At 38.2% G+C, this 12522-nt stretch overlaps 1 protein-coding gene across 2 annotated transcripts in view; it reads left to right on the top strand.

Annotated features, from left to right (window-relative positions):
• TBC1D5 (TBC1 domain family member 5) overlaps positions 1-12522 on the top strand; it is a 588062-nt gene that overhangs the window by 138428 nt on the left and 437112 nt on the right. For both annotated transcript variants that reach the window (XM_018053168.1, XM_018053179.1), the window contains one exon: positions 11525-11723. The gene's annotated coding sequence lies outside the window, so the exon portion shown is untranslated. The remainder of the gene's footprint in view (positions 1-11524; positions 11724-12522) is intronic.

The following is a 12522-nucleotide window of genomic DNA, read 5'->3' as shown; positions in this document are numbered from 1 at the left end:
GCCATCTCATCCTTTATCCTCCCCTTCTCCTCCCGCCTTCAGTCTTTCCCAGCCTCAGGGTCTTTTCTGATGAGTCGGCTCTTCTCATCAGGTAGCCAAAATATTGGAGCTTCATTTTCAGTGTCAGTCCGTCTAATGAATATTCAGGATTGATTTCCTTCAGGATTGACTCGTTTGATCTCCTTACCGTACAAGAGACTCTCAAGAGTCTTCTCCAACACCACAGTTCAAAAGCATGAAGTCTTGAGCACTCAGCCTTCTCTGCGGTCTAACTCTCACATCCATACATGACTACTGGAAAAACCATAGCTTTGACTAAATGGACCTTTGTTGGTTATAAGTGAGACCTGTGAAAACATCGGAACAAAATGAAAAGAAAAAAGGGAGGCGAGTGTTTAGATAGTCCGCTCTCATCCACAAGGCCTTTGTGAGGACAGGGCAGGGCCGGCTGCTCTGGCTGCTGCCGGTCCGGCCTGGAGCAGGGGCTCCGCGCTGCAGGCTCCAAGGCCGCCGCCTCCTGTGAAGCCAGCAGCCAAGCCTCAGCCCCCTGCCTTGTGACGGAGGCCCGCGCCTGCTCTGTCCCAGCTCGACCCCACTTCCCTCTGCCTCCGGGCTCTCTAGGAGCAAAGATGCCGCGGGCTCTAGCTGCCTCGCAGGCTGGAGCGAGGACAGTGCCAGTGTCACCGCCGTGCAGCGTGTTTGCTGTGGGTTTCTGAGAGATTCGATTCATTCACTTCAGCACTTTAAGGTAGTTTCTTGCTTTCCTGGTTAAAATTTGTTTTTGATTTTAAAAAATCATGAATGGCGTTGAGTATTGTCAAATTTTTTTTTCTGAGTCTCCTGAAATGATGCTATAGTTTTGCTTCTAATGGGTTGTGTGATATGGAATGTTTTACTAACTGCAAACCTCCAGAACATTTCATACATAAAAAGATTTGTAGTCTGTTCTTCAAGAAATGAGTAGTCACTTTGCTCCTTGATTACATAGGTCTTGTTTTGAATTCTGAAGGTTGTGGATTGATGACAGCTCTTCAGAAATCAGTAAGACTGAGACGGATTTGGAGAGTAAGAGGGTCAGCTCTGAATTTGCACATGTACTCTACTTCTTTTCCCTTCAAGCTCAAATTTGATTTTTTTTCCTTCACAATCTCTGATATATGTAGGTGTCAAATATCTATTAACTAGAATGAGTACAGAAAATTGATAATTCAGTTTCTAATTTATATGGATGTTCAAGTAATAGTGTAGGTCATGTTGGAGGGAGGCTGAAAGCCCCATAAGTCATTATGTAAAACTTTAAAATGGACTGTTTGTATTCCATTTTTATTTACTACTGTTTATGGCATTTTTGGGAGAAGGCAATGGCACCCACTCCAGTACTCTTGCCTGGAAAATCCCATGGACAGAGGAGCCTGGTAGGCTACAGTTCATGGCGTTGCTGAGGGTCAGACACAACAGAGCGACTTCACTTTCACTTTTCCTTTCATGCATTGGAGAAGGAAATGGCAACCCACTCCAGTGTTCTTGCTTGGAGAATCCCAGGGACGGGGCAGCCTGGTGGGCTGCCGTCTATGGGGTCGCACAGAATCGGACACGACTGAAGCGACTTAGCAGCAGCAGCAGCAGCACAGAGTTTTTACATAGTGAACAGGAGATGTTAATTTGCAGTTTGTATTAATGGGTTATAATAACCTCAACCTAATAATACTCTATTAACTGTCTTGCAAATAATGATGATTTTTAAAAATGATTACTTTTAAAATCAATAGTTACCTGAGATTTTTGATCACTTCTGTGGAGTATTAGCTGTATATTACTTTCCAAAAGATATTCTGGAAAATACTTGATGTTAATCTAATAACTATAGTAGCTTTTGCATGGTTAATCATTTTCCTCAGTAAAATTAAATTAACTGTTGAAGGGGAATTTGATTAAGCCATTTCTTCTCAGTTTTCTCCTCTTTCTTATTATTTTGTGCAGTTTAGCCAGAGTTGGAATTTCCTGTTTTATCGGAAGCCATTGGTGTGTATTGGGATCCTTCTTTGGGGCCGTGATATGATTTAGTACTTTGGGGTTATTTGTTGTCATTATTGTTGTTTTTGTCAGTGTAATAATTACCCATTTGTCAAAAGTGTATGTGTGATTTAAACAAAAAGATTTTTAAAATGTGTGAGCTGTACTGTTACAAAGCTTTAGTATTGTAAAGTGCTATATTTAACTTTTCTGAAGGAATATGATTGTCATCTTGAATTACAGTAAATCAAACATTTCTTATGCTAATTATTTTAATGTCATTTGTATATTCAAAATTATGAAATAAAAATTTCCATATAAATTAATAGTTACTCATCCTGATTTTCCTTACCAAAATGCTGTGTCAGTCCTTTCTCTGATGTTATACTTACTATAATAGTCTCATATTTCATTTATCATAGGTAACCAAAGATTTGAGTACAAAAATAAAGATACTTGGTGAAAATTAAATCCTACTAATAAACCTACGATTGACTTTGTGAAGGAAAGGGCAGGGAGATGGACTGTAGGGTGGTGATGAAATAAGAAATCCATTTTTCTTGTGCTCTAGTGGATCACAGTTTAGAAGAGGGAGACTAGCAAGATAAATGGGCCAGGAATTACAGAGCAGGCTTGTATGATTTATCATTACTTTTCAGGATATAATACAGTAGTCACAATAATTTGGTGAATGATCTCCATCTTTGTGTGAAGAAGTCTATTCAATATCATGAAAACATCTATTATCATATGTGGTATAAACATAATTCCCGTCTTGCATTATTGGATGTTAACAAAGCCCCCTGCCCCCATTGTTTGCATGAATCACAGAAACCTCGCAAGACTTGTCTGCCGCAGTCGCGCCTGTTATTATGTACGTGTTACTGTTTACTGTTACGCTTCCCCAAAATGATGCACACTCATCTGATCTTTAATCACCCAGGCTGATAAAATGAGCCTCCACGTATGGTGAACTTTGTTCTCCTATCTGATCACATTTTCTGGTTCCTGAAAGACTATCATTTTTCTTTTTAAAAATATTTGCTCCTGTTTTCTGTGTCCAAGCAACCTGGCATGATCAAAATGAGCTGTAAGTTCAGTAAATTCTCAACAGCAGAATTCTAGTTGCTAAAAATGCCAGGTTAAACTAAACATTTTTAGTACATATAATTCATTTCTGCTAAGACTTAAAGTCCTGAAAATTCTGGGATTTTCTTAGGTAAATTCTCCTTAAAGTTTGCTCATGTATGTTTGGATTGTATGGTTTTGTAGAGGTATATGATATTATGTAACTAATGTTTGTTATAGTTTAAGAGCTTGATTGTTTAAAAAGAACATCAAGGGACTTCCCTGATGATCCAGTGTCTGGGACTCTGTGGTTCCAATACGGGGACCTGGGTCCAAACCCTGGTCAGGAAACGAGATCCCACGGGCTGCAACTAAAGTCCCAAGTGCCGTAACAAAGACCTGGCACAGCCAAATAAATAAATTAAAGATTAAAAAAAATCAAGTTTGTGAGTCACTCATTCATACAGACACACTGGCATTATTAAGTGTGAAGGCCTGGAAGTCCAGTCCATTAGAAAATACAGCTCAGCTGCTTTGCAAATAGTTCTTGCTTTGGTGAGAAGTTTTTGTAAAAGAAGTAAACTTAGTGCTGAAGAGAACTGAATCAATCTACAGATGGATGTTTTGGACAGCTGGAAGCCTAAGCTGAACTCAGAGTATCATAGCTTAGCAAATTAAAAAAGTTATGTTACATGGTTTCTAGGCATCAAATCTTGGTTCAGTAGAACTCAAGACAGACGAAGCTGCTGCTGCTGCTAAGTCACTTCAGGCGTGTCCGACTCTGTGCGACCCCAGAGATGGCAGCCCACCAGGCTCCCCCATCCCTGGGATTCTCCAAGCAAGAACACTGGAGTGGGTTGCCATTTCCTTCTCCAATGCATGAAAGAGAAAAGTGAAAGGGAAGTCACTCAGTCGTGTCGACTCTTAGCGACCCCACGGACCGCAGCCTACCAGACTCCTCCATCCATGGGATTTTCCACGCAAGAGTACTGGAGTGGGGTGCCATTGCCTTCTCTGACAGACTAAGCTGCTAGGGTCAAAATAGAGAATTCTTAGTTAAAAAAAAAAATACACCACAGTATTTTTTGAACTTAGTATTTATTTTTTTTAATTCTCATACTTGAGAATTAAACTGTTTCCTAAAACTAATTTATACATATTAATAACATAATATGTACATAATTGAATCTTGTTACCTTGTGAGCTGTTTTCTAGTCAGCAGTGTTCTTTTAACAGCTAGAAAAAGTGGCTTAAATCTAAAACTTACTCCCTCATTTTAAACATGTTCTGACTGAGGAACTCAGGTATCCAAAACAAGTCTATCCTTTTAGCAAGAGTGACGAGTTCTTCATAAGGAAATTCTGGAATTGCTTTGAACAAGTGTTTGGATAATTTCTTTGGAACTCTTTGCAAGTGGTTATGTCAGCTTTGGATGTGGGGAGAAATAGGCCATAGATCTGAATTTTCTATAAGTTTTATTATCATTTATTCTTGAAATAGTAATTTTCTTTTTGAAGGCTTATTCTGAGAGTTTTCTGTATTTGTTGTACATTTATACTAATAAGGCTTAGGATGTGTTTTTGGCCAACCTGAACACTAATTTGGGGATGTTTGAGAAGGAATGCCATTAAAGATATCTGTTTGTTTCCCCAGTGCATATGTATGCGTGGTCTATCAGGGATGACATGTTGAAAACTATTTAGAAAGTAGTAGTTTAGAAAGTTTAATCTTAAATTAATGCCTATCACATTGATATATGTGTGATCTTTCTGTATCTGTTTTGCTGAACTATTAGTTTCAAACTTACTAAACAAGTAACCTAATACAAAATTTAAAATTCAGCTGGATAATTTATATCAACAAGTAGCTCAGAGTGAGATATGTGAATTATAGAGATCACAACTTGGCAACAGTTTTAAAGAGAGTACCAATTGGGGATATTTCTAGGCTTGAACTGGTGTGTCCAGGACTGAGGAGCCTTTCTAAAATGAAATGAAACCTCAAATACATGAGGAATTAGTGGCGTGATCTGTTTTCTAAATTTCATTTTAGTCAGTGAAGTTGGTTTGCTTAACATTACAAAAGTGAGCAGAATTAAAATTGAGGCCACTCATTTGTTACTTGTGTGGTCCCCAGCACCCCGTTTTCAGGACGGCAGGGCTCTGAGGTAGGCGTGCATATGAGGTCGTGAGTATGCGGCAGTGCGTGCTTTTACTCTTCATCAGCCTTTTCTCTTATCTCGTTCTCCTCTCACCTTAAAATGTTTAAAAATTCCTTTTATGGCGCAAGCACTCTGCCCACCCGCTGGCCTGGGAGCCGCGGGCGTTTGCTGAGCTGCTCTCTCTTCTCATCTCTGTGTCTGGGCGCCACCGTCTTTCTCGTGTCTGTCTCGCCTCCTCCATCTGTGCAGCTGCTGTGCTAGCTCGGTTGTGAGCAGTCTATCCTGCTGCTGGAATTCTCTTTCTCACTCACTCACTGGGCTGTGCTGTGCCCAGTCGCTCAGTCATGTCCAGCTCTGTGTGACCATAAAGACTGTAGCACGCCAGGCCCCTGTCCATAAAATATTCCCAGCAAGAATGCTGGAGTGGGTTGCCATTTCTGCTCCAGGTGGTCTTCCTGACTCAGGCATGGAACCCGTGTCTCCTTTGTTGACAGGCAGGTTCTTTTCCACTGTGCCACCTGGGAAGCCCTGAAATACTCGCTACCCAGTCATTGATTGGGGTATTTTTCTACGCTGCTAATCAGTAGCAACGTTGTCCAGTGTAGGTTTCTTTTATTTCTTTTTGAGAAGGCGCTTACAGGCGGGGAGGCCAATAAAGGGACAGTGGTTTGGTAGTAAAGTAGTCTTAAGCCACAGTGAAGAAAAAATACACGTGTCAAATAATCGACTCCTTTGTAGAGCTAACTTATCTGTTCTCTTCTGGTTTTAATTAGTTTTGTGCACTTCTGTTTTCTGAAAACAAAAGCTTCCTCAGAATTCTGGAATAACTTGGGACAGTGACTTCTTTTCATAGGTTTTCCTCCAGTGCAATCAACTATGATTTGAGTTTTTCTCTCTGCAGTTTGAACAAAATAAATTAGAGTTTTTATTGGCTAAAAGGTGTCAGGCAGGTGATGTTACAAAAAGGCAATAGATTAAAAAAGGAACTCTGAAACAAATGGAATAACATAAAGAGTAGTTAATGAGATGTGGAATAATTTAATAAGTCTGGAACTGAGAATTTAGAATACAGACTAAAACTATGGATGATGCTTAAAGTTGGACTCTGTTTAATCTAAAATACTTTCTTCAGAAATCTTATTTATTTTCATCTTAGTTACAGGAACATACTTAAAAGAAGGAAATACTTAAACTACGTTTGTATCCTTATTGTGCTGTGAAGGATGTCTACTTCGAAAAGTCCCATGCCTCCTGTTTGCCGTAAGAAATGCACAAAAACTAACATATGCTTAAGTGAAGTTTTCATCTTTTTGAGTCAGGTTGAATCTGCCTCTTTTTTATGGTAACCACAGTTCTGGGAATTTTCTAACTCATCTTGGGGATTTAGACTGGTCTCTCAATATGGAAACGGACCTCTCAGAAAGCAACTCTCAGAAATGACTCAACTTCTTTTGGTTTATTTAGGGTGATTGAGACTGATCTGTTTCTTATTTGTAAGCTAATTTGAACTTGATATCCAAGCTTGACCCTAAATGGATCAGGATACAGAGAAGAGAGGTTATGTTGCCATCAAGAGAAAAATAAGAAGGTATAATACTCAAATCATAAGAAGTTTTCTCTTCTTCAAGTATACACACATTGGTGTCTGTTTTGCCTGGAGCTTAAGTTTGTGTGGGGTCTAACTTGGTACCAACTATTTGTGAAAAATGAGCCTGACTATTTGAGAGAAAATACACAGTCCAGGGGATTGCAAGAGTCAGACATGACTTAGCAACTGAACAACAGCAAAGCAGAAGCATCATGCACTGTTAGAAGAGTTCCAAGATGAAGAGGGATTTTGGAAATGAATATGCATTTTATAATTAGGACAACCTGGAAGTATTTCATTTACCTTAAAGATCAAAGAAACGGATTTAGATTATGTCAGTGCTTTAAGGATCATTGACTATATAAAGATTTGTAAAACTAAGGGAAGTTATAAACACAGTAAGTAGTGATCAGGTGTAGTACACTTATAATTGATTTGAATTGGAGTGGCAGGAAACTGTGGTTAAGACCATATGGCCTCTTGGTTCGGATTTCTTAGTGATCAGGTCTTGGACAAGTTAGTTCCCTTAAGTCCTTATTAACTGTTTTTGTTTGTTTGTTTTGGTGTCAGGTAGGGTGGGGGTTTTGTTGTCGTTCAGTTGCCGAGTTGTGTTCAACTCTTCGCTACGCCATGGACTCCACCAGGCTCCCTGTCCCTCACCATCTCCTGCAGTTTGCCCAAGTTCATGTCTGTTGACTCAGTGACACCATCCAACCATCTCATTCTCTGACACCCTCTGCTCCTGTCCCCAGTCTTTCTCAGCATCAGGGCCTTTTCCAGCGAGTCAGCTGTTGGTATCAGGTGGCCAAAGTATTGGAGCTTCAGCTTCAGCATCAGTCTTTCCAAAGGGTATTCAGGGTTGATTTCCTTTAAGATTGACTGGTTTGATATCCCTGCTTTCCGTGGGGCTCTCAAGAGTCTTCTCCAGCACCACGGTTCGAAGGCATCAGTTCTTTGGCACTCTGCCTTCTTTATTGTCCAGCTCTCACATCTGTGCATGACTGCTAGAAAGACCATATCCTTGACTTTATGTACCTTTGTTGGCAAAGTGATATCTTTGCTTTTTAGTACACTGCCTAGGTTTCTTACAGCATTCTTGCCAAGAAGCATTTGTCTTCTAATTTCATGGCTGTAGGTAAGGTGGCATTAAATGAGATGCTCCGTATGAATATCAGTATAATGGTAGAATACTGATATTATTGTCACTAAAGTATGTTTTCAAACAACTTCAAGATGTAAGTCATGTAGTTAAGCCTGAGTGGATGTTTTCTTTGGTTCAGATGAATACAAGGAGACAGTATGTAATAAACTTTAAACTGCTCATATTTAACTTCACACATAAACCTTGAAAGAATAACATCTGTCTTCAAACTTCAAAATTAAAAGAATTATATTCCCATTAATCTTGGGTGGAAGTTTGGAGTGTTAGAATTTTGTAGAGTCTTTCAGGAATGCTACTTAGGCGGCCCTTCCAGCCCATCAGGTTATTGGGGTTGCTGGGACAGTAAATGGAGAGCACAGTTGCGTAGTGGCAGTGGAGGGGCATGGAGAAGGAAGACGGGCGGGCTTTGATTTCTCCAGGCGGTCTGAAGCTTCTGGAAGCACAGTTGGTGTTTTCTGTCTTGATGCTGCTTTGCTGCCAGTGTGTGTTCAGCATCCATTTGTATCCCTGAGAGTTAGATGTAAACTCTTTACTTATTTTATTTTTTTGATAACTGTTATTGTATTAGACACTTTGACATAGTTTTAACTTTTTTTTTACTTATCAACAATATATTTTATTTAGTCAGTTGACTTCTGCAACAGTGTTTTCCTTATGAACCGTTCATCTCCCTTAAACATTGCTATGTCTTTTGACATGGAAATTCCTAAATGATTTAGTTTAAGACTAAAATTTGTGTTAAGGAAAATCAAATTTGGTAGAGACATTTTATGTATAGTTAAAACTGCATTTGTTTAATTACTCCTCTTTCTGTTGAAAAGGAACCTTGATACTAGTAGTTCAGAAACACATTTGAAATCTTTATATTAAGTTTAGTACACTTTAATTGGACTAGATGAAGTGTTACATATATTCAACAAATAATTTAAAGATTGTGCGTCTGAAAAATGGAGCGTAGTTGTTACTGGTTGAAACCTTCGAGAAAGCTTGAAGTCATCTCCTCGCTCCTGTATTGGTATCTTTGGGATGGTCTGCTTCGGGATGTCCATTTTAAGAAGCTTCTTAGATTTCTATAGACACTGAAGTTTGAGACCCACTGCTGAAGTCTCTGCTGACAGCTTTAAGATGTAGGCTCTGCCCTTGCAATGGAAGGAATGTTTTTATTTATGGGATAAATAAATGGGATGTATTTATTTATATTATTTGCCTAAGGCATAAAACTTTGAAAATGCTACCAAAATTTACCAAGACAAGAAACTATAGAAGTTATAAAAGTTTTTTTGGGGGGAGTCCCTTATAAAAGCTAGAAAAAAGAATGAAGAAGATTAATATATTATTGGAATAGTGCTTTTGTGTTACTTTTTGGTATTTTGACCTTAATTTACTGTAGGACTATTGTTAGCAGATTGAAATGTTCTTGTGAAAACTCTTAAGGCTGTAGTCTTTTTTTGAAAATTGGTTTAGTACTGTTGTTTACATTGTGAAATTAGTGCTTTCAATAAGATTTTGGTTTCCATCTATCCTGAATTCTCCCTAGGAGTGCACAACTTCAAAAATAAAGAGGCACAGTCAGCAGAAAAAGAGGTGGTCTGAGCATTTATGCGTTAAATATGCATGTTAATTAGGAAAAAAATTAGAAAAATATGAAAACAGATGTTACATAAATTATTGCAGTCCCAGGGCAGCAGTAACTTACACACTGACAATAATTTTTATATGTGCATGTGTATGTCTATTTCTAGATTTCTCAATGTTTATGCAATTCCGTAGGGAATAACTGGAAGGAAAACTGGTATATCCTTTCAGTTGCATGTGGCTTGCTGAACGAGTCTAGGCATAATATACACCCTTCCTGTAAGCTCACCATCCGTGCTTCCTGATCTTCCCTGTAGTCTTTCCTTCTTGGCTTCTTTGATAGTATGTCAGTGAAATCTTTTAATGAATATGTCCTGGCTAAACAAGAAAGTGAATCATAGTCCCAAGCAGTATAGGAAATGTAAAATTGACTGTAGTGTAAAATAAGTATTTAGGAATAAAAAAAATCACAACTTTGGAGGACACTGATTGTAATGTTACTTTTTCTTTGTTTACAGTCGTACTTTCTGAAGAAATAGCCATCATTCTCTAAGTAGTGTTGACACAGTAGTATGACAATCTATACTGTTACCTAAACATACATTAATCAAATACACATGTTGGAATAATTGATAGATCCTCAAATGTCTTTACTCTGAAGAGACATCTGTAATATAAAAATGGCCTGTATTTTTACCAGGGAAAGATGAGAAATGGAGACATGCTTTGTTTCAGTGGTGTGGCAATTTTTAGTTCAACCATACAGAAAACCATGTGACTAGAGTGCTGTCCAAGGCGCTGCCGCTGTTATCTGGGTGTTTTCCATTCATAGATTACATAACTTAGAAACATATTGTTTGTAACTTTTCAGATAAGATTGAAAGTTAAAATAAGGAAATGCTCCATCAGGATGTAATAAATCATTCTTTATCTAACAAGAAAACAAAACATGAGTTATATTCAGTTACAGGAGCATAAACAGTTTCTGTAAATCTGTGTAGAGGTCAATGCTACATTCATTTGTAGTCTTTAGAAATCATACTTTGTTATTTGTTTTCAGTAGCATATGATGTTAAAATGTGTTTTAAGTAATTAATTTCTTTCGATCCCAGAAGTTTCCTATATACCTGTTATCATAATGCTTTTCAATTCCATGTTTTTGATTTATATTTTACTTTATATTGCCTAAGTATTGTTGTCTTTTTGTGCGTATGCTGAGTCACCAATAAGCTATGAGCTGATACAGAATGAAATCTAGGAAAGATACTGTTTGGTAATTTATTATCCTTTAGAGGTTCTTCACTTTAGATAGATATTTAAGAAATTCTGTTGTTATTCTTGAAAATTTTATGTAGAGATGTATCTCTGTCAGATAGGGTTTGTGGAAGTGTATTAAAGTATATTACTAAAGGTGATAAATGTTTTTCTATAGGCAAAAAGGCTATGGAAGTTAATTTTTAATTCACAAATAATACTTACTTGCCACACTGATACAAATGTATTCTAATTTTACATTTTACTAGTAGTTTGGAATTAATTTTCAGTGGAGTTTTTTCACATTTGTTTTAAAATGTCAGATTTCTATTTTTTATTTTATGTAATTTTAATACTTATTATTTTATTATGTATTAGAGTAGTGTATTTCTTATTTGAACACTTTTAATTCATGTCATTGAGTGAAACAAAGTAATAGGTGATGTATTTTTATGTTGAGGTGTTTTAGGTTTTGTTTTTTTGTTTTTGTTTTTGGTATTATAATGCTGTGAGTATTATAAAGTGAGTTTCTTCTATTTTAGATGATGGAAAGGGTGATTAATGTGTAAGCTAACATTTGTCTCCTAAGAGCCAAAACTATGGCATAAATTTTTTCAGCTTTTTGCATTGATGGCTTTGATGTAGGGCTCCTTTGCTTAGGGAGAGGCATATTTGAAGCTGTTTTGTTTATTCATTCTTCTAGGTATTTGCTGTTTACCCTGAAGCTCAGCTGAGGCAGAGCTCAGCTGGTCTGTTTCTTGACTGTTCACTCCCTGTTGGCCAGCCAGGACTCTGGCTGGAGCCTTCCGTGGTGCGGAGCCTGACCTCGTCTGTGGGCGGTGACAGGAGCGTGCATTCGCCAGTGTCAGCTAGGCTTGTGCGCCAATGAAGTGTCCTTAAAGGTAAGTGTATGCTCATTTCAAAATGCACGCTTTAAATTCAGTGCTATGAACATCTGTCTTAGTCTGTTCTGGCTTCTATAACAAAAACCCCATAGATTGTGTTACTTACAAATCACAGAAATTTATTTTTCACCGCTTTGGAGACTGGGATGTCTAAGATCAAGATGCTGGCAGATTTGGTGTCTAATGAGGATCCACATGCTGGTTCACAGATGGCCGTCTTCCTGCTGTGCCTTCACATGGTGGAAGAATAAAGAGTTCTCTACGGTCTCTGTTTATAAGGGCACTAATCCCACTTATGAGGGCTCCACCCTCAGGACCTAATCACCTCACAAAGGCCTCACTCCTAGGCCATTACGCTGGGGATTAAGATTTAGTTTTGGGGATGATAAACATTGATTTCATAATGATACCCTATGGTAGTTATCATGATCTGTCTTATAGACTTGTGCACAGAAATGTGTGCTGGTGTGTGTGTGTGTGTGTGTGTGTGTGTGTGTGTGTGTACTCTGTGCTCACTCGTTTCTGACACTTTGTGATCCCATGGACCGTAGCCCACCAGGCTCCCCGTCCATTGAATTCTCCAGGCAAGAATACTGGAGCTTCTCCGTGTATGTGTATACGTGTATGTATGTGTCTGTACACTCATACTGAGTTCAGATTGCAGACTCATTCAGGGAATAATGTTACCCTGTAACACAGAGTTCCTTGACAGTTTCTTTCCATGTATCTATTGACCTACCAACTTCCGGTCTTTTCTTTTTCTTCATTGTTTTCCTTCTTTCTTAATTAAACTTTC

This window comes from Capra hircus, chromosome 1, assembly GCF_001704415.2.
Source record: "Capra hircus breed San Clemente chromosome 1, ASM170441v1, whole genome shotgun sequence".
Classification (NCBI taxonomy): domain Eukaryota; kingdom Metazoa; phylum Chordata; class Mammalia; order Artiodactyla; family Bovidae; genus Capra; species Capra hircus.
This window is presented reverse-complemented; position numbering and strand designations above follow the sequence as displayed.